Source organism: Triticum aestivum, chromosome 4B (genome assembly GCF_018294505.1).
Source record: "Triticum aestivum cultivar Chinese Spring chromosome 4B, IWGSC CS RefSeq v2.1, whole genome shotgun sequence".
NCBI lineage: Eukaryota > Viridiplantae > Streptophyta > Magnoliopsida > Poales > Poaceae > Triticum > Triticum aestivum.
In genome coordinates, this window is record NC_057804.1 from 672143684 (window position 1) to 672166297 (window position 22614).

Here is a 22614-nt window from a genome sequence, read left to right on the forward strand (position 1 = left end):
TGATCTGATCTGATGTGGTCTGGGCCCAGCCACGTGCATGCATGCATGCAACCCTCCCGCCTGTCTCCGCAAGAATTACCTTTTCTACTATACACATCTAAAAACTGGCCCACGCTAACCAATGCATTCTACACTCAAAAAGTTGACTTTTCTACACATATAAACTGGCCCACCGTACCAATGCATCCATCCGCCGGAATACGTACGTACGTTGATCAACCCATTCCAGCACCGAAAATGCTACTCCTCGCTAGTAGAAAAGGGGTCTAATATAAAGCTCATTAGTTCCCGTTTGTAACTAAACCGACATTAATGTGAGCATTAATGCCGGTTTCAATGGCTAGGCGGGCGGCGCTCATTAGTATCGATTTGTGACGAACCTTTAGTATCAGTTCGTGTCATGAACCGGTACTAAAGAGGTGGCGGCCTTTAGTACGGGTTGATGGCTCCAACGATACTAAAGACCTCCCTTTAGTACGGGTTCGTAACATCAACCGGTACTAAAGGGATACGCTGCCACCCGCAGTGCATAATGTTTAGTCCAACCTCGCTAGTTGAGAGAAGCTCGCACCGGTTTATAAGCCCCGCCACGGCTATCGTGTCGAGCTCCTCTCTAAACAGGACTTTGTGGGTCTATTGCAAGTCTTCTATCATGTGGGGCCTACTAGGCCGTACGTGCTTTATTTCAAAAAAAACCTTTAGTACCGGTTGGTGTTACCAACCGGTACTAAAGGTCTCCCCGCCCCCGGCGCTGACTCGTGCCACGTGGTGGCTCTTTAGTGACAGTTCGTGCTACACCGGTACTAAAGGGGGGACCTTTAGTCTCCAACCTTTAGTGCCGGTTACAGAACCGGCACTAAAGGGCCTTACTGTTGAATATATGGTTTGTGCATGTATATTGTATAGCCCGGTCCACCTCCTAGTCATTGTATAGTTGAGGTTGTGGCCCATCTTATACTCCATATATACGTGCGCTATGCACCGATCAATATATCGTGAAGCATTGCCAAACTCTCATTTCCAACATGGTATCATACATAAGATCCTAACCCTAACCCTTGTGCCGCCGCCGTCGCCACCGCGTTCCCACGCCGCCGCGACCGCCGCCTCCGTGCGCGCCGCCGCCCACGCTTCCGCCCCCACCCCGCTGCGCCACCCTACGGCCGCGCCGCCACCCACGTGACGCCATCACCCCCATCTCCTCATGGCCTCCCCCGGGTCCTCAGGCACCACCCGCAGCCGCCGCACCAACCCGTTTGAGGGTCCCGACCCCGTCATCATCCGTGATCTCAACATCCTTGCTCGGGTTCCCGTCGTCCTCGACCATCTCACCTCCATGTACTATGCATGGAAGACGTACTTCTCCCTTGTGTTCTGGGAGTACAACATCCGGGATCACATCGATGGCTCCATGGATTCCTCCTTCATGGAGGACGATGAGGAGTGGACTCCCATCGACACCACTCTCATTCGTTGGTTCTACACCACCATCTCGAAGGACCTCTTCCACACGGTGGTCTCCACCGACGATGATGCTCACGCCGTTTGGACCAAGCTCAACGGCCTCTTCACCGACAACGCGCTCCAACGCAAGGTTTTCTTGCACGGTGAGTTTTTTGGGTGCCAGCAGCTTGACTCAAGAAGCTTGTTGACGAGCTCCGTGACCTCGGTGAGACGGTCTCCTACGAGCTCCTCCTTAGCACCCTCATCGCCGGCCTGAACGACGATTTTGGGAACGCCGCCTCCAACAACCCCCTCTTCGCCAACCCGACGTTCCCCAAGATCATTGCATACCTGAAGTTGGAGGAGAGGAGGATGCGGATGTCCCGCACCCGGGCCACCCACACCGCCCTCACCACCGGTACCCGCGGCGGTGCGCCGCCCACCGTGCCGACGAGGCCTGCCGTGGGCCCCTTCCAGGCGCCGCCGCCGCCTAGGTTCCCATACCTGCAGCCGCAGCCGGCCCCTCCGCAGCCCCGAGCAGCAGCAGCAGCAGCGCCGTGGGGGCAGCCGCGGCCGAGGCGGCCGCAAACAGCAGCGGCAGCAGCCAGCTGCGCCCGGCAGGGCGCCGCGCCAACCGCAGTAGCAGCTCCCCCCGGCCAGAACCCCTGGACCGGGGTTGTGCATGCGTACTCCATGCCTGTACCGCGTGCTCCCGTTCCGGGCCTCTTCGGCGCCCACCCAGCCTCTCATCAGGCGCTTCACGCGGCTCCTCAGACGTATCCGCCCGAGCCGCTCTACGGCCCCTCTGCGGCCTATGGGCTGCCTTCGTACGGCGTGTTCGTGGCGCCACCGCCTCAGCCGGCGCCGTCAGCCCCGGCTCTCCCGATGGTGCCTTGGGACCCTGCGCTCCTAGCGGCCCTCCACACCGCCCCCACGCCGCAGCAGTACACTAGCGGTAGCGACTGGTATATGGACACTGGAGCCACGGCTCACATGGCCGCCAACCCCGGTAACCTTCTTGCCGCTCACCCCGTTCACACCGTTGCTCGCATTACCGTGGGTGATGGTTCTTCCATGCCTATTAGTCATGTCGGCCATGCTGCTTTTCCTTCTAACTCCATGCCATTATATCTTTCTAACGTACTTGTCTCTCCTGACATCATTAAAAATCTTGTTTCCGTTCCTCTCTTACACGTGAAAATCCGGTTACCGTTGAATTTGACATGTTTGGCTTTTCTGTTAAGGATGCTCGTACCCGGATGGTGCTCCACCGATGTGACAGCCCCGACGAGCTCTACCCGGTCCACTCATCCACCTCCTCCATCGCTGCACCCATGGCGCTTTCCGCCGGAGTGGACCTTTGGCATGCTTGTCTCGGTCATCCCAACACCACAACCCTTCGTCATATTCTTCGGAGTTTTTCATTCACGTGTAATAAGATTGACGATCACACTTGGCATACTTGTCGTCTCGGCAAACATGCTTATCTTCCCTTTAGCACTTCCTCGCATGTCGCATCATACCCATTTGAGTTAATTCATAGTGATGTTTGGACCTCTCCTGTTGCAAGGAACACATGCTATCTTTATTATCTTGTCATACTTGATGATTTTTCGCACTATGTGTGGACCTTCCCGTTGCGGCGAAAGTCGGACTCTGTTACTACTCTCACCGCTTTCTCCTCCTATGTCTCCACGCAGTTTGGACGTCCCATTCATGTGTTGCAAACAGACAACGGGAAGGAGTTTGATAACCTTGCAATCCGCAACCTTCTCGCCACACACTGCATGATCTTTCGTCTCACTTGCCCGTACACTTTGCAACAAAACGGTCGTGCTGAGTGTGTGCTTCGCACTCTTAATGACTGCGTCCGCACCCTCCTCTTTCATGCCAACGTGCCACCACGCTTTTGGCCCGACGCGCTTGCCACCGCATCACTTCTCATCAACAATCGTCCTTGTCGCACTCACGGGAATTTTGCACCTCATCACCTCCTATTTGGCACGCCATCCTCCTATGCTGAGCTCTGCATTTTCGGTTGCCTGTGCTACCCTAGCATCGCTTCCATTGCTCCTCATAAGCTCGCACTTCGGTCCGTGGCCTGCATCTTTCTTGGCTATCCCCCCAACACCAAAGGCTACCGCTGCTATGATCACTTCACGACACGTTTAATTTGATGAGATGGTTTTTCCGTTTCAGCAGGTACCTTCGGATGTTGCAGCCTTGCCCGCTCCCGGTGACGGCCGCTCGTGTGCCTCTCTTGGGCCGCCTCCCAGTTTTGAGGGTGTCCCCCGCGCAACGGGTCGAGTCTCTCCCCGGTCGGATGCCCTAGGGGCTGCACCTTCCTCGGCGCCCGCGACGCCCATGGCATCCTCGGCCCCAACCACGCCGTCGGCCTCCCCGGCGGCCTCGCCCGCCACCTCGCCCGCGGCGGCCTTGCCTGGGGCCTCCCCCGCGGTGGCCTCGTCCGTGGCCTCGGAGGAGGCGAGCTCTTCCTCGTCGTCGCCCGTCTCCATCCCGGACCTGCTGCCCCGCCCGATGACTCGCTCTCGGGCTGGCACCTTCCACCCGAGCACGGGCACACCAGCGATGAATACCTTCTCATTGCTTCCGTCTCTGAGTCGTCCCCTCTCCCACCGTCAGCTCGAGCCGACCTTCGGGATCCTCATTGGCTCACTGCAATGCAGGAAGAGTTCGACGCGCTCCAGCGGAATCGTACCTGGCAGCTCGTCCCTCGGCCGCCCCGTGCCAACATCATCATGGGCAAGTGGGTGTTTCGGCACAAGACTCGTCCGGATGGCACTCTCGAGCACTATAAAGCTTGCTGGGTGGTTCGGGGCTTTCGGCAGCGCGCGGGCGTGGACTTCACCGACACATTTGCCCCGGTTGTTAAACCGGTCATGATTCGTGCCGTGCCCAGCTAGACGTGTCCCGAGCTTGGCATGTGCATCAGTTGGAAGTCTCCAACGCCTTCTTGCACGGCCACCTCGCTGAGCAGGTGTTCTGTGAGCAGCCCACCGGCTTCGTCGACGCCACGCATCCAGATCATGTGTGCTTGCTCTTCGGTTCTCTTTACGGGTTGAAGCAGGCACTTCGGGCCTGGTACCAGCGCATCACCGCCTTCCTGCAAACGCTCGGATTTACATCAACTCGCTCCGATGCGTCCCTCTTCGTGTATCATCACAGAGTTGACACGGCCTACTTGCTGTTGTATGTTGATGACATCATCCTGACGGCATCCACTGTCGCACTCCTCTAGCGGCTCACTGTCCGTCTTCGCGATGAGTTTGCCCTGAAGGACTTGGGTCCCCTTCATTACTTCCTTGGCATTGAGGTGATTCGATGGCCAGATGGGTTCTTCCTGCATCAGCAGCGCTACGCCCATGAGCTTCTCGATCGAGCTGGCATGCTGAACTGCAAGCCCGCTCCCACGCCCGTCGACACCAAGGCCAAGGTTTCCGCTCTAGAGGGTTCGCCCGCATCTGATGCGGCCTTCTACCGCTTCATTGTGGGCGCCTTGCAGTACCTGACCCTGACACGCCCCGAATTGCAGTATGCTGTTCAGCAGATCCGTCTTCACATGCATGCTCCGCGCGACTCTCACTGGACCCTGGTGAAGCGTATCCTCTGATACATACGCGGCACCCAATCCCTGGGACTTACACTGACGGCCTCTGCCTCCACCTACCTCGTCGCCTACTCTGATGCGGATTGGGTCGGCTGCCCGGACACACGGCGCTCCACCTCGGGGTACTGTGTCTACCTTGGGCCGTCCCTGATCTCTTGGTCCTCCAAGCGACAGCCCACCGTCTGCCGCTCGAGTGCCGAGGTTGAGTATCGCGCAGTGGCTAACGCCGTTGCTGAATGCTCTTGGCTCCTTTAGCTGCTCCAGGAGTTGCTTTGTGATGTTCACAAGGCCACGCTCGTCTACTGCGACAACGTCTCCGTCGTCCACCTCTCCGCCAACCCGGTCCCCCATCGTCGAACGAAGCATATTGAGCTTGACATACACTTCGTTCGTGAGCAGGTGGCTCTTGGGCGCATCTGGGTCCTTCACGTCCCGACGGCGCAGCAGTTCGCCGATGTCATGACGAAAGGACTGCCTACTTCTGTCTTCGAGGAGTTCAGGTCCAGTCTTTGCGTCTTCGGCGACGCTTCGACTGCGAGGGGTGTTGAATATATGGTTTGTGCATGTATATTGTATAGCCCGGCCCACCTTCTAGTCATTGTATAGTTGAGGTTGTGGCCCACCTTGTACTCCATATATACGTGCGCTATGCACCTATCAATATATCGTGAAGCATTGCCAAGCTCTCGTTTCCAACACTTACGAACCGGTAATACAGCCTACTTGAAACTCGTACTACCACACCTTGATTTTGTAATACTTATCGCTTAAACAGATGTATATGGACAGATTCTAATGTTAGATACATTCATTATAATATGACAAGTAATATGAATAGAAGGGAATATGAAGAATCTACGTTCCAAAAACCATGATGGTACCCGTAACTGATTCTGCTACGTCTCACCCTCGTCAATGTAACTTCTCCCTGCATGCATGCATGTTCGGCTGGCCAACAGGCCGTCAGGTCAGGTCATGTGAGTACCAATGGCTAGGTTAAAGAAAGTATTAAGAGTGATGGCTCATGTGACCTACTTGCTCCAAGTCTAACCCAAAGAAGAACGTCACAATAAACTAGTCTATAAACCTAGAGAATAAGCACAGTTCAAGGCTCATATTCTACTGCAGCTATCCACTATCTCATACTCCCTCCGTTCTTAAATATTTGTCTTTCTAGAGATTTCAACAAGTGACTACATAACAAGCAAAAAGAATGAATTTACACTTTAAAATATGTTTACATACATCCGTGTGTGATAATGCATTTGATATCTTAAAAAAACAAATATTTAAGAACGGAGGGAATACATTTTAACTACTCTACTGCATGCTAGCAGACAGCCAAGTGCCAGGTACACCAAGCTGTTTACTAAGTGCCTGCCAGGTATATTCCACATGTAAAGAATCATCAATTATAATACGTACTATATAGAACAAGTTTCACATTGATTTACCAAGGGTGTATTGTTCTGGACAGTCGGTCATTAACACTTAACAACAGTTTTGCAAGAGCAAACAGTTCTTACATGACACATACTGAGCAGTGGCTCCAGATTGGGATACGTACGTCCAAGCGGCGGCCTACATGTGTCGGTTGGTGTATTTGTACACGTGCAGCTAAGCTCTCGTGACTCGTGAGCGTACGTACATTACATTACATATGCCGCATTGCAGCTCCGGCAAGTCCGCATGCAGAAACAGAAATCGTTGCGGCATGCATGCAGCTTTTTTGCTTTTTTTTTTTTTTGAGGGAACGGCATGCATGCAGCTGAAGGAGCCTGTTGACGACAAATCCTGACCTGCCTGTGCCTGAGCCTGAGCCTGACTAGTCTGGTAACAAGCAAAGCGTGACACTTGGGACCCTGACGCCAGCTACAGCTAAACCCAAATCTGGGTCCGACGTCGAGCTACCTTTCCGGTAAATTCTCTTCTCTTCTCCTTCCCGTCTGATCCGATCTAATCTGGGACCAGCCACGCGCACGCATGCGTTGTCTCCTAAAAAATTGACTTTTCTACCCATCTAAACTGGGCACGGTAACTTATGCATCCATCACGTACCCCCTCTCTCAGTTTACAAGGCGTGCACGTACTCTTAGATCGTCAATTTGACCATCTTAATACAAGTCATATATTATAAAAAATATATCAATATAAACTTCATATGCTCTAATATAATTTTTATGTTATATAGTTTATATTAGGGTGATAAAATTGACAACCTATGTATACGTGTAGGACTTGTAAACTGAAATGGAGGAAGTACGTACGTTGACAAACACAAGCTGCCCCACCCAAGCCGTTGCAGCACCGGAAATTCTACCCCCTAGTCAAAAGTCGTAATCCGTCCGAGCCACGTTATTTGCCGTTACCTTTAGATACATCCGTTTGAGCGAAAGTTAAAGTACTCCCTCCGGTCCTTTTTACTCTGCATATTAGGTTTGTCTGAAGTCAATCTCATCCAACTTTGACCAAGTTTATATAAAAAATTATTGACATTTACATAACAACACCAACATCATTAGATTCATCTCGGAATATATTTTTATATTATATTTATTAGATATTATAGATGCTAATAATTTCTAATATAAATTTGGTCAAACTTAGCTAAGTTTGATTTTCGGCAAATCCAATGTACAGAGTAAAAAGGACCGGAGGGAGTACTACATATCAAGAACCATGATGGGACGAGTAATTGAATTAGCCACCTCCCACTCTCGTTAGTGCTAGTACTACTCCGTGCAATGCATGTTCGGCTGCCCAACAGGCCGTCAGGTCATGTCATGTGAGTATCAACGGCTAGGCTAAAGTATCAATGTTTAATAAGTGGCTGCCAGCCAGGTACATCGGTTCTCCGAGCTCGTCCCCCATCTGCTCTCCGACCGGCGTCGCAGGCGGCGAAGATCCTGGATCGGGCCGGGGCCCGGACGTCGCCTCTCTCGAACAGAAAAGAAAGGAGGAGAAGAAACGAGAAAGACGGAGGAATTCCACATAACATGTTAGGATTTTGATTAATTCTGTAATTAGAGATGATCCTCCCTTGTAATTAGCGTATGGTTTGCCGCTAGGCAGCCGTCGCGTCCGCTCCTCCCATCCCCACGAACAGACGCGTCTCCTCTTGGCATCTGTTCCCTCCCTCTGTATAAATGTGTTGATCATCAATGGAATGAGACGGTTCGATCGATTCGTTCTTTCACAGAACAGATGAAGAAGCATCAAGTGTAATATATATAAAGAACAACAGTTTACAAAGTTTCACATTAATTAATTTACCTAGGGTGTAAAGTTGTGGACACTTAACAACAGTTTTACAAAGAGCAAAAAGTTCTTACCTGACACATAATAACGGACAGTAACCTTTTTCTCAACAAAAAGGGTATCTATCTATCTATCTATCTGCCACTGACGCGAGCTAAACTGAAATCCTGCGTGCATGGCTGTCCCAGACGTACGTCGAGGCATCTTCCGTCCGTCCGGGGCCACGTGCATGCATGCACCACCCGTCCCCGCCCGACCCTGCCAGAGTTGACTTTTCTATACATCCACCTGGCCACTGGATAAAATGTTTTTCCCCCGTAGAAACTGAATTTATCCGCTGGAACAATTTTCTAATAAAATTAAGGGTAATATCTATCCCTCAACCAATTCAGAAAATTTGCCCAATTTTCTAATAATAATTTTAGGGCACCTGTTAAAATAACAGATTGGATCAGTCCGTTCTTTTTCCTTTTTGCTCCCTGTGTGATCCCCTGGTGTTGCAAATTGTGTAGGTGTTGTAATTTTGGAGTAAAACTTTTCTCGTATAGTAGGGCACCTATTGGAGCGGCGTTTCTGCTCCCTGATCCTGCCTTATTTTTAGAGAACCTATTGGAGAGATGCTTTGGGCTGACTTGTTTTTCGGCTATTTTTATAGTGACGTATTTGTGTCTATTACTCCCTGCATTCCCTAATAGATGACTTTTTAGCTATTTGAAAATATTGTCTACATGCACACTAAAATGAGTGAACATAACATGTTAAAATGTGTCTAGTAGCTAGATACTCCCTCCGTTCTTTTTTACTCGGCGTATAAGTTTTAGTCAAAGTCAAACTACACAAAGTTTGACCAAATTTATATTAAAAAAATATGAACATCTACAATACTTAAACTATATAATATGAAAATACATTTCATGGTGCATCCGAAAATGTTGATTTCATATTGTGATTGTTGATATTTTTTAATATAAACTTAGTCAAACTATGCAAAGCTTGACTTTGACCAAACCTAATATGCAGACTAAAAAGAAACGGAGGGAGTACATTAGGAAACGGTGGGAGTACAAACATATGATACACAATTTACGTACGCATCAAAAAAAAATAGTCCACTAACCAGTAGTAGACACTTAATTGTAGAATTAATTCAAGCAGCCCACCTACCTAACCATTCAGGCGCACCGAAAACCATGATGGGACGAATACTTAATTTTGGTCCATCTCACCCTATCTTTAATGCAGCTACTCCTTGCTTGCATGCATGTTCACTTGTCGAACAAATTAAAGCATCCATGCATGCCGTCAGCGTCAGGTCATGTATATGTACCATCCAATTCTATGCATGGTTAGGTTATAATAGTACCAATGGTTAGGTTACTCTAACCAAAAGAGGATCCTCACAAATAAACTAGCTAGCGTGTAAACTTTGCATCCTAGAGAATAAACACAGTTCAAGCCACATATTCTACTGCAACTATCCAGCCAGCATCTCATACAATTTAACTACTACTACCTGACAGCCAAGTGATAGGTAACCCAAAGCTTTTTAAAAACTGAGTGCCAGGCACATTCCACAGATGAAGAAGCAGCCCCTGATACATTTATGCATGCATGAACTGGGAAATACTGTATAATATATGTAGAATAACATTCACATTTACCAAGTGTAAAGTTCTTGACAGTCATCAACATTTAACAAGAGCACAAAATTCTTACATGACACATGCTGGACAGTAACTTTTTTTAGACAAAAATGGTAACTCCAAAAGTATCCTCAAAAAATAAAAAGGTAAATTCCCACGCCTTTTAATTTACCGTGCCTCTACGTACAGTGTGGTGAAGATGTGTGACATGTACATCATGTATACGCCGCCCATATATATATATATATGTGCACCAGGAATAATAACAATAATAACAATAATGGAAATAATTTAGGGTTGTTGGATTGGGTTGGATTGGAAGGAGCAAAAGTAAATTTTCTGTGTAGGGTTTTTACCTAGCTAGCACCGGCAGGCAGGCAGGCAGGGGGTATCAATCGATCGATCAAGTGGGCATGCATGTGGAGATGTAGATCCGTATGGGCACACGAGAGATCGAGATCGGTACCACCTGGGCTTTCTTGGTTTGTAGCGCTAGCGTCGTCGTCGTCGTCTTGCTCGATCATCACTGGACCATGGCCAGGAATGGCGTCCCGCTTGTCGCCGGGGCAGATGTAGGCGCCGCGTTGCCCGCCGGCGGGTTGCCGCTGCCGTTCGCTGCGTTGGGCCGGACGACGTTGTGGTTGTGGTTGTGGTTCTGATGTTGTTGCTGCTGATGCTGCCTTTGGAGGAAGTGGGCGTCGTACTGCGCCGGCGGCATGTTGATGTTGCGGCCGCCGGGGACGCCGACGGCGTCGTCTTCCTCGTCGTCGTCGTCGTCGTCGTCGTCGAAGTCGTCCTCCTCGTCCTCGTCCATGCTGTCGCTGTCCAGGTCGTACACGTCCCTCCTGTCGTTGCGGCCGTAGCTGTGGTTCATGGCCACGGCCGGCGGTACCACCGTTGCCGTCTCCTTCGGGATAACTTCTTGCTTGGATTCCTTCAAGAAAGATACATGGCATCGATTAGAACGGATCGTATAGACAACGTGTATGTTCATGCACGCGTGCATGGGCCGAGAATGACGTACCAGTTTGTTCGTCGCCGTGCCGTTGTTGCCGCCGTTGCCGGCGGCATGGACGGGGGAGGGGAACATCGCCGCAGCACCGGCGCCGTTGCTCGCCTTCACTTGCATGGCCGCGCCGTTACCGTTCCCATGGCCGTTGCCGTTGGTGATCGAGCTCTTGGCCCCGTGCTCGACGTGCTGCGCCGCAGGAGGTGGCGTCTGGGAAGACAGCGGCACCGGCGAGAGCACGGTGACCGGCGCATGGACGACGGGGGAGGAGGAGGAGGAGGATGCGAGCGCCTTGGTGCGGTAGAGCGCGTCGAGCTGGTGGAAGTAGGGGCAGGTCTTGGAGTCCTCGGGGCGCTTCCGGCTGCTCTCCTTGACCTTCTTGAAGTACTTGTTGATGTTCTCCCACTTCTCCTTGCACCGCTTGGAGCTCCGGTTGTAGCCCAGCCGCCGCATCCCCACCGAGATGTCCTCCCACAGCGGGCCCTTGGGCGCCGTGTCCTGGTACCGCGTCTCCATCTCCGTCCGCAGCTGGATCAGCGCGTGCACCTCCGCCTTGGGCCACCGAGACGGCGACGCGCCGCCGGCCATGTCCACCGGCGGCTGCTCCGCCGCGTGGACGACGACGATCTCCTTGCTCTGTAGGTGCTGCGGCTGCGGCGTCACTGGCTGTGGCTCTGTCGCCGTCGGCGTTGCGTGCTGCTGTGGCTGCGGCGGCGGCGTCTGCGGTTGTGTTCTCATTGGCGTAGTCACGTTCGGCTGCGCCTGAACGGGCGGCCGTGGAGTAGGAGGTGCGGGCGCAGCGGAGGCGACGGGCGTCGGCTGCAGCGCCGGCGGCTTGACCGAGTTGACGGTGGCGGCCGGCTTAGCGGGGAAGGACGATGGCGGCGCGTGCACGGGGACGATCTGCCCGGTGATCCTCTGGATGAAGGAGACGACGGCGGCGTCGCGGGAGGCGGCCACGGCGCGCTCCTGCGCGAGCGCGTCCTGCTCGCGGGCGAGGCGCGCCACCTCCTGCCGGCGCCAGGCCTCCTCGCGGATCATGCGGTCCTGGTCGCGCCGCTCGATGGCCTCCAGGAGGCGGCTCTGCATGGCCTCCTGCCGCTCCATGACCTGCCGCATCAGCCCTTCAAAGAACCTCATGGCCTTGCCGCCATGGCCCCAGCTCCCGCTCCCGCCCCGCCTCTTCCGCTTCCCGCCGTCGGCCGTCTCGTCCGTGTCCTCCCCGTCCGAGCCATCAGAGAAGCTCGCGTCGCCCACCACCGCCGCCGTCGTCGTCGTCAGGCATGCGGCCGCCTCGGTAGACACCGGCTGATGCGTTAGGAGAAGGGGCGGCGGAGACGGCTCGGCCAGCAGGACGCGCGAAGGCGCCGAGGGCACGCCGGAGTACGCGCCAATTGTGCTCGCGGCTGGGGCGGACGGTGGCGCGACGGCCACGTGAGCAGGCGGCGGGTGGTGCGCGGCAGAGGCGCCGTGGAGCGCCTCGAGCTCGGTGAAGAAGCGGTAGGTCTTGCCGTCGCCGCGGCCGGTGCGGCCGTCCTTGGTGCGGCGGTAGTACTTGTCGACGTTCTCGAACTTCTCGCGGCACTTCTTGGCGCTCCTCGTGTGCCCCATCTCCGCCAGCCGCCTGCACGCACACACCATTGATCAACACCAACGACAACAAGAGTAACCTCCATTTGACCATCACTCACACAATACAAGCTCACTTCACTTTTCCATGATGATTCATCCCATCATATATAACCATCACCGTCGATCGATCGATCGATCTGAATTGCATACGTGCGCGCCCGCATGTTGCTCTCACGGAAAAGGCGCGGTTTTTAGCCCGATTAGGTGCGAGGAAAAGCCCCAAATTCAGGACGCAGATGGAGGGATTAACTATTGGGGATCCAAACTGGATCTGACGGGCGCAAATCCGAGGAAAAAGAAACGGAAAAAGTGGAGGAGGAGAGCGATGTGCGTATGGTTTTAAATTGGGAAAAATCGATGGATCCATCCGTCCATCATGCGTGCTCGTGCTGGTGGTCGTGGGCAGCAGACAGTTCTTGGGTGGAGCATGTGAGCCACATGAACGGCATCTGGATCAATTATCACATCAGACATCACATCCAGTTCGACCGACAGTGAAATTTCCCTCATGCAACAAACAATTGAGACATGTATGACGGATCGGGACGTCGCGTCGATCGATCTGAGCTTGGAGACGAAGCGTGAGGAGCTGGGATTGCTGAATTGGCATGGGAGGTTGGGTTGAGTGTTGGGTAACGTACCTGGAGACTTGCTCCCAGAGCGGGCCCTTGAGGGCGGCCTCCCGGAAGGCGGCGTCCATCTCGGACCGGATCTTGAGCAGCGCCAGCGTCTCCTGCCGCGGCCACCGGTTGCCGCCCGCCGCCGACGACGACCCGCCGCGCTCGCCCTCCTCGCCGCCGTCCACGCTCCCGGAGCCCGACCCGCTCACCGCCGCCCCCCCCGTGCTGCTCGTCCATCTGCTGATGTTGCTGCTGGTGTTGCTGGTGCTGCTGTCCTGGCGCAGGAGCCGGAGCCGGGGCCGGCGCGGGCGGGCGGCTGCTGATGGGCGAGGGCGCCCCGGCGGGCCCGCGCCAGCCGGGCGGGGAGAAGGGCGGCATGTCGGCCGGCTGCTGCATGGCTCCGGCCCTCACCTCCTCAGTCGCCGCAGAGGGGAATTGTCTTGCGGTAGCTGCTCACTGTTGAGTTGTTGTTAGGCGGCGGCTACTGTGGGAGTGAGGCGGACGGGCGAGGGCGCGGAGCCATGAGCAGTGCATGCATGAAGAGGCTCCGCTAGTGGAAACGCGCGCGCCGGCCGGCACACCTGGCCTGGAAAGAGGTGAGGAAAAGGGGGGAGAGAAGGGGAAATTGAGGAGGAGGAAGAAGAAGATATTGCGAGGAGTGGGAGTGAGATAAGTACCAGCTAGGCTAGGCTAGGCTGGCATGGAGAGAGAGAGAGAGAGAGAGAGAAGGAGGAGAAGGAGAAGCTGCTAGCTAGTGAGACGGATGGATGAATAGTAGGAGTAGGACTGTAGCAGCTGGGAGGGAGGTCCGCACTAAATAGTAGGAGTATAAAAATGGCGGTGGAGGAGGCGCAGGGTGTGAATTGTCAAGTGTGCCGTGGGGATGGATGGGAGGTAGAAATGGCGTCCGTCCGTCCGGAGAAGATGATGTGGGGGAGAGGGACAGATGGGCGCCGCGCTGTCAGCAAGGGAAGGGGAGGTTGCGGCCCGTACGTCGTCGGGCTTACCCTACCCTACCATCCATGGCCTTCTTCCTTTCTTTCACCCATCGTCGTCCTCTTCTACTCGACTCCAGGACACCCACAGTAACTCTACTGCTCACTGGTTTTGACGCCCGGAGGGGAGGGAGATGACGACGATCTACGAGACGCGTAGGGGCGGTCCCAGCCGTCCGTTGCTGGGATCCGACGGGGTGTACAAAAAGAGTGGAGGCCGAGAAAAGAGCTTTCTTTTGGTGGATCGGATGTGGATTGGATCGGTGGATGCAAGGGAGGGAGGGACAAGGCCACACTAGAACAGCTGTGCGGTGGGGCCTGACGGACGGCCGGCGAGGTAGAGAGAACGTGCTGCTCGCTTGCCTTGCTCCGGCCGGTCCCAACCTAACCCCCCAATTGCAAGATGAAGATGATTCACAGGTCACACATGACACAACCCTCTTTGGACCTCTCTCTCTCTCTGGGTTGGGTTGGGTTGGCTTGGGTTGGGTTGGGGGTAACATGCAACGCAACGCAACGCAACGCATCGCATCCAGTCGATCGCATGCATGGTCCTTCCATCACAGCCACTACATCCAGCCCCACCGTGCCGTGGCGTGCTACGTACGTACGTACAACCAACCCCGTTTTCATCTCATGCATCTCCATACCATACACTAGGACAGCTAGTACAGTACAAGAGCGAGCGAGTGACGCATTCTAGTGTACGCCTGCACGCACGCCACATCCTCCAACTACCAAATGCTACCAATGCATTTAGAGAGCACACACACACACACACACACACACATTTACTTCACCTCTTATACTAGATATATATATATATATATATATATATATATATATATATATATATATAGACACACACACACACACACACATAAGGTTTCCGGGGATTTATTAGTAGATCGCCGGAAAACAAAAATTCTACATCACCGACACTAGCTAGCCAGAATTGCAGCGTGCATGCACGCACAATTTAGTTAGTGAAATGGTGTCTGGTTTTATTAGTTTATGAATGAATAGGGTTTGTGTGTGGACATGTGGGCCGGGTGAGCTGAGCTCAACCGAACTGACATCCATGATTGCTTGCTTCCATAACTAGCCGCAAGGACGACTCTCAAAAGCAAGCGATCCAAGAGAAAACGTGTGACAATGCAGTATTATCTACAAATACAAGACAATCATATCTGGTTCAATAATAATCCCGTGGTTACCAAGACTTACGCAAGTTCTACGTAACCTTCTCACAATAACCCCCCCGCGGAATTTAACTGGGGTGGGCCGTCCTTCTACCTCACCCCAATCATAACTTGCCATCCGGATAATCACGTAAAAATTACGTTAACTCCTTTGTAGGTATAGCATTGCTCCATCTGGATGTAGCATAATCGTTAATTATTTATTGAAATTTCTCGAGCAAGTACTTTTTTATATGGTCACACATTTTCAGTGGCATGACAATCGACACGCTCGGCATCTTTAAACATGTCCCATGTCCCATGGCCTATAGCCCCTTCAATTATACATTTGTATAGGGCATAAGATATAGCGAGCCCAATCATTTAAGGCGGTGACCTCCGCAATTACTCTAGAGGATTTTTCTCGCGCTTAGAAGTTACTATACCCATGGGCCAAGGCTTGTCTCGGATTTGATGTCTATTCGTAGCGAGCCACTTTAGCAAAACCATCTTGGATAGATGCCTTCCGAGGCGCTTTCCATATCACGCTAGACTCGGAATTGTGAACTTCTGCGACAGAATCTCCTCACTGGTAAACAAGATGTTTTACAAACACAGTGCTAAACGACATGATATGTACATCATAAGAATTAGTAGGTAAACATGCCAATTTAATTTGTATTCATTCAACACTGGACATAACCCATCATGCGTATTTTGAGATGGATGTGTGGCCACACGAGGAAGGATCAAGTCCCGAATGATGATATACGAGATCAAGTTGGGGTAGCTCCAATTGAAGAGAAGCTTGTTCAACATCATCTGAGATGGTTTGGGCATATTCAGCGAGGCCCTCCAGAAGCTCCGGTGCATAGCGGAGGGCTAAAGCGTGCGAAGAATGTCAAGAGAGGTCGGGGTAGACCGAATTTGACATGGAAGGAGTCTGTAAAGAGAGACCTTAAGGATTGGAGTATCACTAAAGAACTAGCTATGGACAGGGTTGTGTGAAAGCTTGCTATCCATGTGCCCGAACTATGAGTTGGTCGCGAGATCTTATGGGTTTCACCTCTAGCCTACTCCGACTTGTTTGGGACTAAAGACTTTGTTATTGTTGTTGTTGTTGTTCAACAATGGACATAACTCATCAAACGTAGAAGTAGCAACTAAAATAATATTGACTTTACTGATTAAAGATAGGCAAATAGCAACACAACAACTCAATTCATTGGGTCTAACAGAAATGTTTATTTGGCAAGTTTAATCATTAAACTTATTTGGCGAGATTAATCTCACCAAATAGCAACAAAAGGCTTAGCAAGTTTATCCATAACAAGTTTACGTACTTAGTAGGTCTAATTAGTAAATTGGCGAGGTAGCGAGGAGGTGTTGCGCAATGTGCTGCATGCCCCTGGTCCCAACCCAATCCAACACAACCCCCAATATCACAGGTCACACAACCCTTCTTTGGAGTTTGGGGTTGCAACGCATGGTCCTTCACCATCACCATAACCATCATAGCCCCACCGTGGCCTGCTACCTACAACGCCATTTTCATCTCCATATACTCCACTTGCTACTGTTGGGCAACTAGTACAAGAGAAAATATCTGACAAATTATTTAGACAATCACATATGGACATAGAAATAGCCAACCATATCTGCAATAAATAAATAAATAGCATGGTCCATCACAGCCACTAGAGGCCCACCGTGGCGTGGTACGTATGTACGTACCACACCGTTTTCATCTCATCTCCATACACTAGCGAGTGTTGGACAGCTAGTACGGTACAGGAGCGAGTGATTAATTGTACACCTGCGCGCACACGGTACCACACATTCTCAAACCACCAAATTAGCTCTATATATATGTATACACACATTCAATTCTCTGTTTATATATACATATATGGAGAGCTAATTTTCCAGAAATAATAGTCACCAAAATACACGTATTGCCCTTTTTTTGGAATTCTAGTGAAATTTCGTCACTAGAAAAAATGCATATTGCCGACACTATACAATTAATTGCAGTGCATATAGTTCTAGTAAAATGTTCCTCGATCGGTTTGAAGTTTGAAGCTAGGTTGTACATATTATGCGGACCTGTGGGGTGAGGTGAATTGATGTCGATGATTGGTTGGCATAGCTACGGAGACTTTGAAAAGTAAGCAAGGCTATAGCACGTGCATTCTGAGGCGCTTTTCCGCATCATGCATGACTCAGGAATAATGCACTTTTGCACGAGGTCTCTTCGCCGGCACCCAAGATGCTTTACAAACATAATGTTCAAGCAACATGATACATCTCAAATTATATGTGCCAATACGCGGTGGGACTCGGTAGCAAACATTTCTTGGATAGATGCATTCCAGGGCACTTTCCACGTCACGCATGCTCAGGAATAGATATATAATTTTATTACATATAATATATATTTAGCTAGTTAAATTGACGGTCTAGAACTACGTGCATGTTCTATGCACCGACACGAAGGAAGTAGCAAGTTTATCCATAACAAGTTTACTTATTAAGTTTAATTAGCAAATTTTTTTGGCAGGGTACCGAGGAAATAGTGTGCAACGTGTTGCAAGCCCCGGCCCCGGTCCCAACCCAAGCCAACCCTCCAATATTACAGGTCACACAACCCTCCTTTGGTGTTTGGGATAACATGCAACGCATGGTCTTTCACCCCCACCATAACCATCACAGCCCCACCGTGGCGTGGTACGTACAAGGCCATTTTCATCTCCATACACTAGCTAGTGTTGGACAGCTAGTACAAGAGTGAGTGATTATACACCTGCACCGTTGGATGCAGTTGTACGTATGTGAAGAGTACACACATTTAATTCACTGCTTAGATAAAGATATCCATGGTACTAAAAGACGATATAGATATAGCGTTTCCATGAGTTTTAGTCACAAAAAATTGCATATTGTCGCCACTTAATTGCGGTGTGTATGTACAATTTTAGTAAGATGTTACTCCAGTTTAATTTTGAAGGTTCTATGCGGACCTATAGGTGTGAGGTGAGGTGAACTGATGTTGATGATTGTTTGTTCGTATAACTACAAAGACTTTGAAAAGTCGGCGAGGCTAGAGAAAATATCTGACAAATTACCTTGACAATTAAATATGGACATAAAAAAAGCCAATCACATCTGGAAAATATGTATACTATTGTTGTTATTTTTATTGATATTTCTATAGCATGTATTTTTCTATAAGTGCTTAACCGGAGGCAAGACAATTGACACACTCTGTATCTTTAAGATCGTCCTATGGACCATAGCGCCTTCCATTATATGCTTGTGTCGGCCCTGAGGTATAGCGAACCAAGTACTCAGGGCCACTGCCCGCGCAATTACACAGGAAGCTAATAGTTACTACCTATGGACCAGGGGCTTGTCTTGGATTTGGTTTATATTCGTGGTGGAGACTCTGTAGCAAACCCATCTTGAAAAGATGCCATCAGAGGCACTTTCTGCATCACGCCTGACTCAGATGTGTACTTCGGCGACGGTGCCTTATCGCCAGCACCCAAGATGTTTTAGAGACATAATGTTAGAGATACATGATACATTCATCATAAAATTAGTATGTAAGCATGTCAATTTTCATTGTTATTTATTGAACACTAAACATAACTTATCAAACGTCATATTTTTAAGGAAGAGGAATGTACTAGTCTATCAGTTGGACACTCATTTTTTTAATGAGTGAATTATATATTCCTTTTGTATTAAAAACACATGCAACAACATGGGTAAGTTTTACATGAAGAGTAAGTCACAACAGCAAAGGGGTAGGGGGCACAAAGGGATATGGGTCCAACATGCCCCACAAAGCACCTAGTGATTCTTAATTTACATGATATTGGTTCAACATGCACTAGAATTTTTCCTCCTCTAACATTTTCTCTCGGTGGTCGGGGTGGGGGTGGATAGATAAACAAATAAATTAGCAAACCACAATTTTTGTTATTTAAAGACTTACAAAATAGTAAATAACATCTAAAATATTAGCAACTTCATTTATCAAACGGTAGCAAAAAGGAACATAGCAATTTTATCTAGTAAGCTTAATCACAACAAGTTTAATTTTCTGATTTATTTAGCAAGAATGTTCGTAGAAGTAGCAACTAAAACAATATCAAGTTTATTAATTAAAGATATCCAAATACGAACAATACAATAGCTGACATAAAAAAACTAGCAAATAGCAACACAATAACTTTATTTATCAAGTCTAACATAAACTTTATTTAGCAAGTTATCATTAAATTTATTTTGCGGATCAAATAGCAAAAAAGTTAGCAAGTTTATTTATAAGAAATTTACTCAGTATATTTAATTTTTCTGCGATTATTGCTTCACAATCTAATTCCTTACAATCATCAAAGAATTCACCTTACAAGCCAACACGAACAATAGCCCAAACGGTGGGGGTTATGACTAAGAATATGAATTTTCATCTTATGCTTCCAACTAGCAAAGTTTGTACCATCGAAATATGGACCTCTACAGTGATAGTTACCCTTACTAGACGTCATACTGTCCTAGGTTGTGAAACCAAAGCAATGGAGGCCAAAACTCCGATACCACTTGTAGGATTGAAAGTATGTCTAGAGAGGATAGGGTGATTAGACTACTTGATCAAATAAAAACTTATCCTTTTCCCAATGTTAGTTGTAGGAAAGTTTTAGAAATTATAGCAAGTCAAGAACACCCTACACATGCAAGTCTAAGAGTTGAGCAACGGAAAGTAAGGACTTTGCATATGAACGTAAAGAAGGGATCGGAGAAATCAAACGCAATGAAGACATGGTGATTTTTGGCATGGTTCCGATAGGTGGTGCTATCGTACGTCCACCTTGATGGAGACTTTAATCCATGGAGGGTAACGGTTGTGCGAGTCCACAGAGTGCTCCACCCACGAAGGGTCCACGAAGAAGTATCCTTGCCTATTCCATCATGCCTTACGTCCTTGAAGTACTAGCCTCACTCGGGATAGATCTTCATGAACTAGGCGACCTCCTTGCCCTTACAAACTCCTTGATTCAACTCCACAAGATCTTGGAGGCTCCCAAGTGAAACCTAACCAATCAAGGAGACACCACTATCCAAAAGGGAATAGATGTGTATTCGATGATGAACTCCTTGCTCTTGTGCTTAAATAGATAGTCTCCCCAACACTGAATCACTCTCTCATAGATTTGGCTATGATAGTCTCACCAGGGTCATCTCGTCTGATCTTATACCGCAATGCACCGCATGTTGGGCATGCGTTCAAATCCTTGTACGCACCGCGAGAGGATGCTGTCATTAGGGCATGCATGTATCTTCTGCACTTCCAATCCTAGACGGCATAGAACCTTCTTTGCTCCGTACGTACTGTCGGGCAATTCGTTATCCTTTGAAAGCTTCTTCTTCAATATTTTTAGTAGCTTCTCAAATCAGTTGTTAGATACACCATTGTCTGCCTTCCATTGCAGGATTCAAATGTGATACCGAGCTTTGTCTTGCCATCTTTGCAATTTGGGTACAACCCTTTTTTGTGATCATCTAACATGCGATCAAATTTCAACTTCTCCTTTTCACTTTGACATTGTCTCTTTTCATCAACAATGACCCGGCGAAGATCATCATCAGGCACATCGTCTGGTTCCTCTTGATTTTCAGCTTCCCCCATTGCAGCATCACCGTACTCAGGGGGCGGATAGTTATCATCATCCTCTTCTTCTTTGTTGTCTTCCATCATAACCCCTCTTTCTCCGTGCTTGGTCCAAACATTATAGTGTGGCATGAAACCCCTCTGAAGCAGGTGGATGTGAAGGGTTTTCCGGTTAGAGTAAGACTTTGTATTCTCACAGATAGGGCATGGAAAACACATATAACCATTCTTCTTGTTTGCCTCAGCCACTTCAATAAAATTATGCACGCCCTTAATGTACTCGGAGGTGTGTCTGTCACCGTACATCCATTGTCGGTTCATCTGCATGCATTATATATAATTAAGTGTGTCAAAAACCATTACAGAACATCATGAATAGAGAAGTGACCAAATTAATAGAAGTTCATCATCACAATAAAACCAAAGTAAAGTAGTGATTGAAAGTTCATACATAGTTCCATTGAACAACATATAGCTCTCTAGAGCATCTAATTAAACCATACATTGAAACTATGTAAAACATTTCAATGCAACAACAAATGCGATCATAATCGCAACTAAGATAACAATTGATCCAACGGCATAATGATACCAAGCCTCAGTATGAATGGCATATTTTCTAATCTTTCTAATCTTCAAGCGCATTGCATCCATCTTGATCTTGTGATCATCGACGACATCCGTAACATGCAACTCCAATCTCATCTTCTCCTTGTCAATTTTTTTCAACTTTTTCTTCAAGTAATTGTTTTCTTTTTCAACTAAATTTCACCTCTCGACAATAGGGTCGGTTGGAATTTCCGGTTCACATACCTCCTAGATAAAAACATCTATGTCACGTTGGTCGGCATAATTGTCATAAACACTAAATGAAACAAATAGTTATAAAAGATAATATATATACCACATCCGAATCATAGACAGGACGAGGGCCGACGGAGGCGGATACTAAAACCATCGACTATATAATAACAAACAATAATAAAAGTAAGAAAATTATACAAGTATCGATCTAAATCATACAAGTAAGAAATTTTTTTCTTTTAGAAAGAAGATAACAACAAGAGGCTCACCACGGTGGTGCCGGCGACGAGATCGGTGTGGGCGATCGACGGCGGTGAGGATGGGGACAGGACAGGGCGGACCGCCAAACCTAGACAAATGGAGCTTGGAGAGGAGAAAGCTTAAGTGTGGCTCAGGCATTTCATCGAACACCTCATGTGCATAGGAGGTGAGCTAGAGCACCACAAAGTTCTCCCATGTCCGGCCAAAAAAACAGAGTCGTGGCTCTGCTCGTGGGCGGGGGCGGGGGTATATATAGGCCTCTCTTTAGTCCCGGTTTGTGGCCAAAACCGGGACTGAAGGACAACCTTTGGTCCCAGTTCAAGCCACAAACTGGGACTAGTGGCGGTGGGCCCATTGGTCCTGATTCGTGTCTGGAACAGGGACCAAAGGGGTTAGATGAACCAGGACCAATGGCCCCTGAGGCCCGGCCGGCGCCCTGGCCTCGCGAACCGGAACTGATGCC

General features: G+C 49.4%; 1 pseudogene across 1 annotated transcript; it reads right to left on the reverse strand.

Moving 5' to 3' along the window:
* Positions 1–9985: 9985 nt before the first annotated feature.
* Positions 9986–14097, reverse strand: LOC123094073 (trihelix transcription factor GTL1-like; annotated as a pseudogene). The gene is made up of 3 exons (XR_006445741.1): positions 13255–14097; positions 10997–12605; positions 9986–10906 (listed from the first exon to the last, which is right to left on the reverse strand). The product of XR_006445741.1 is annotated as a trihelix transcription factor GTL1-like (transcript).
* Between the last annotated feature and the right edge of the window lie 8517 nt (positions 14098–22614).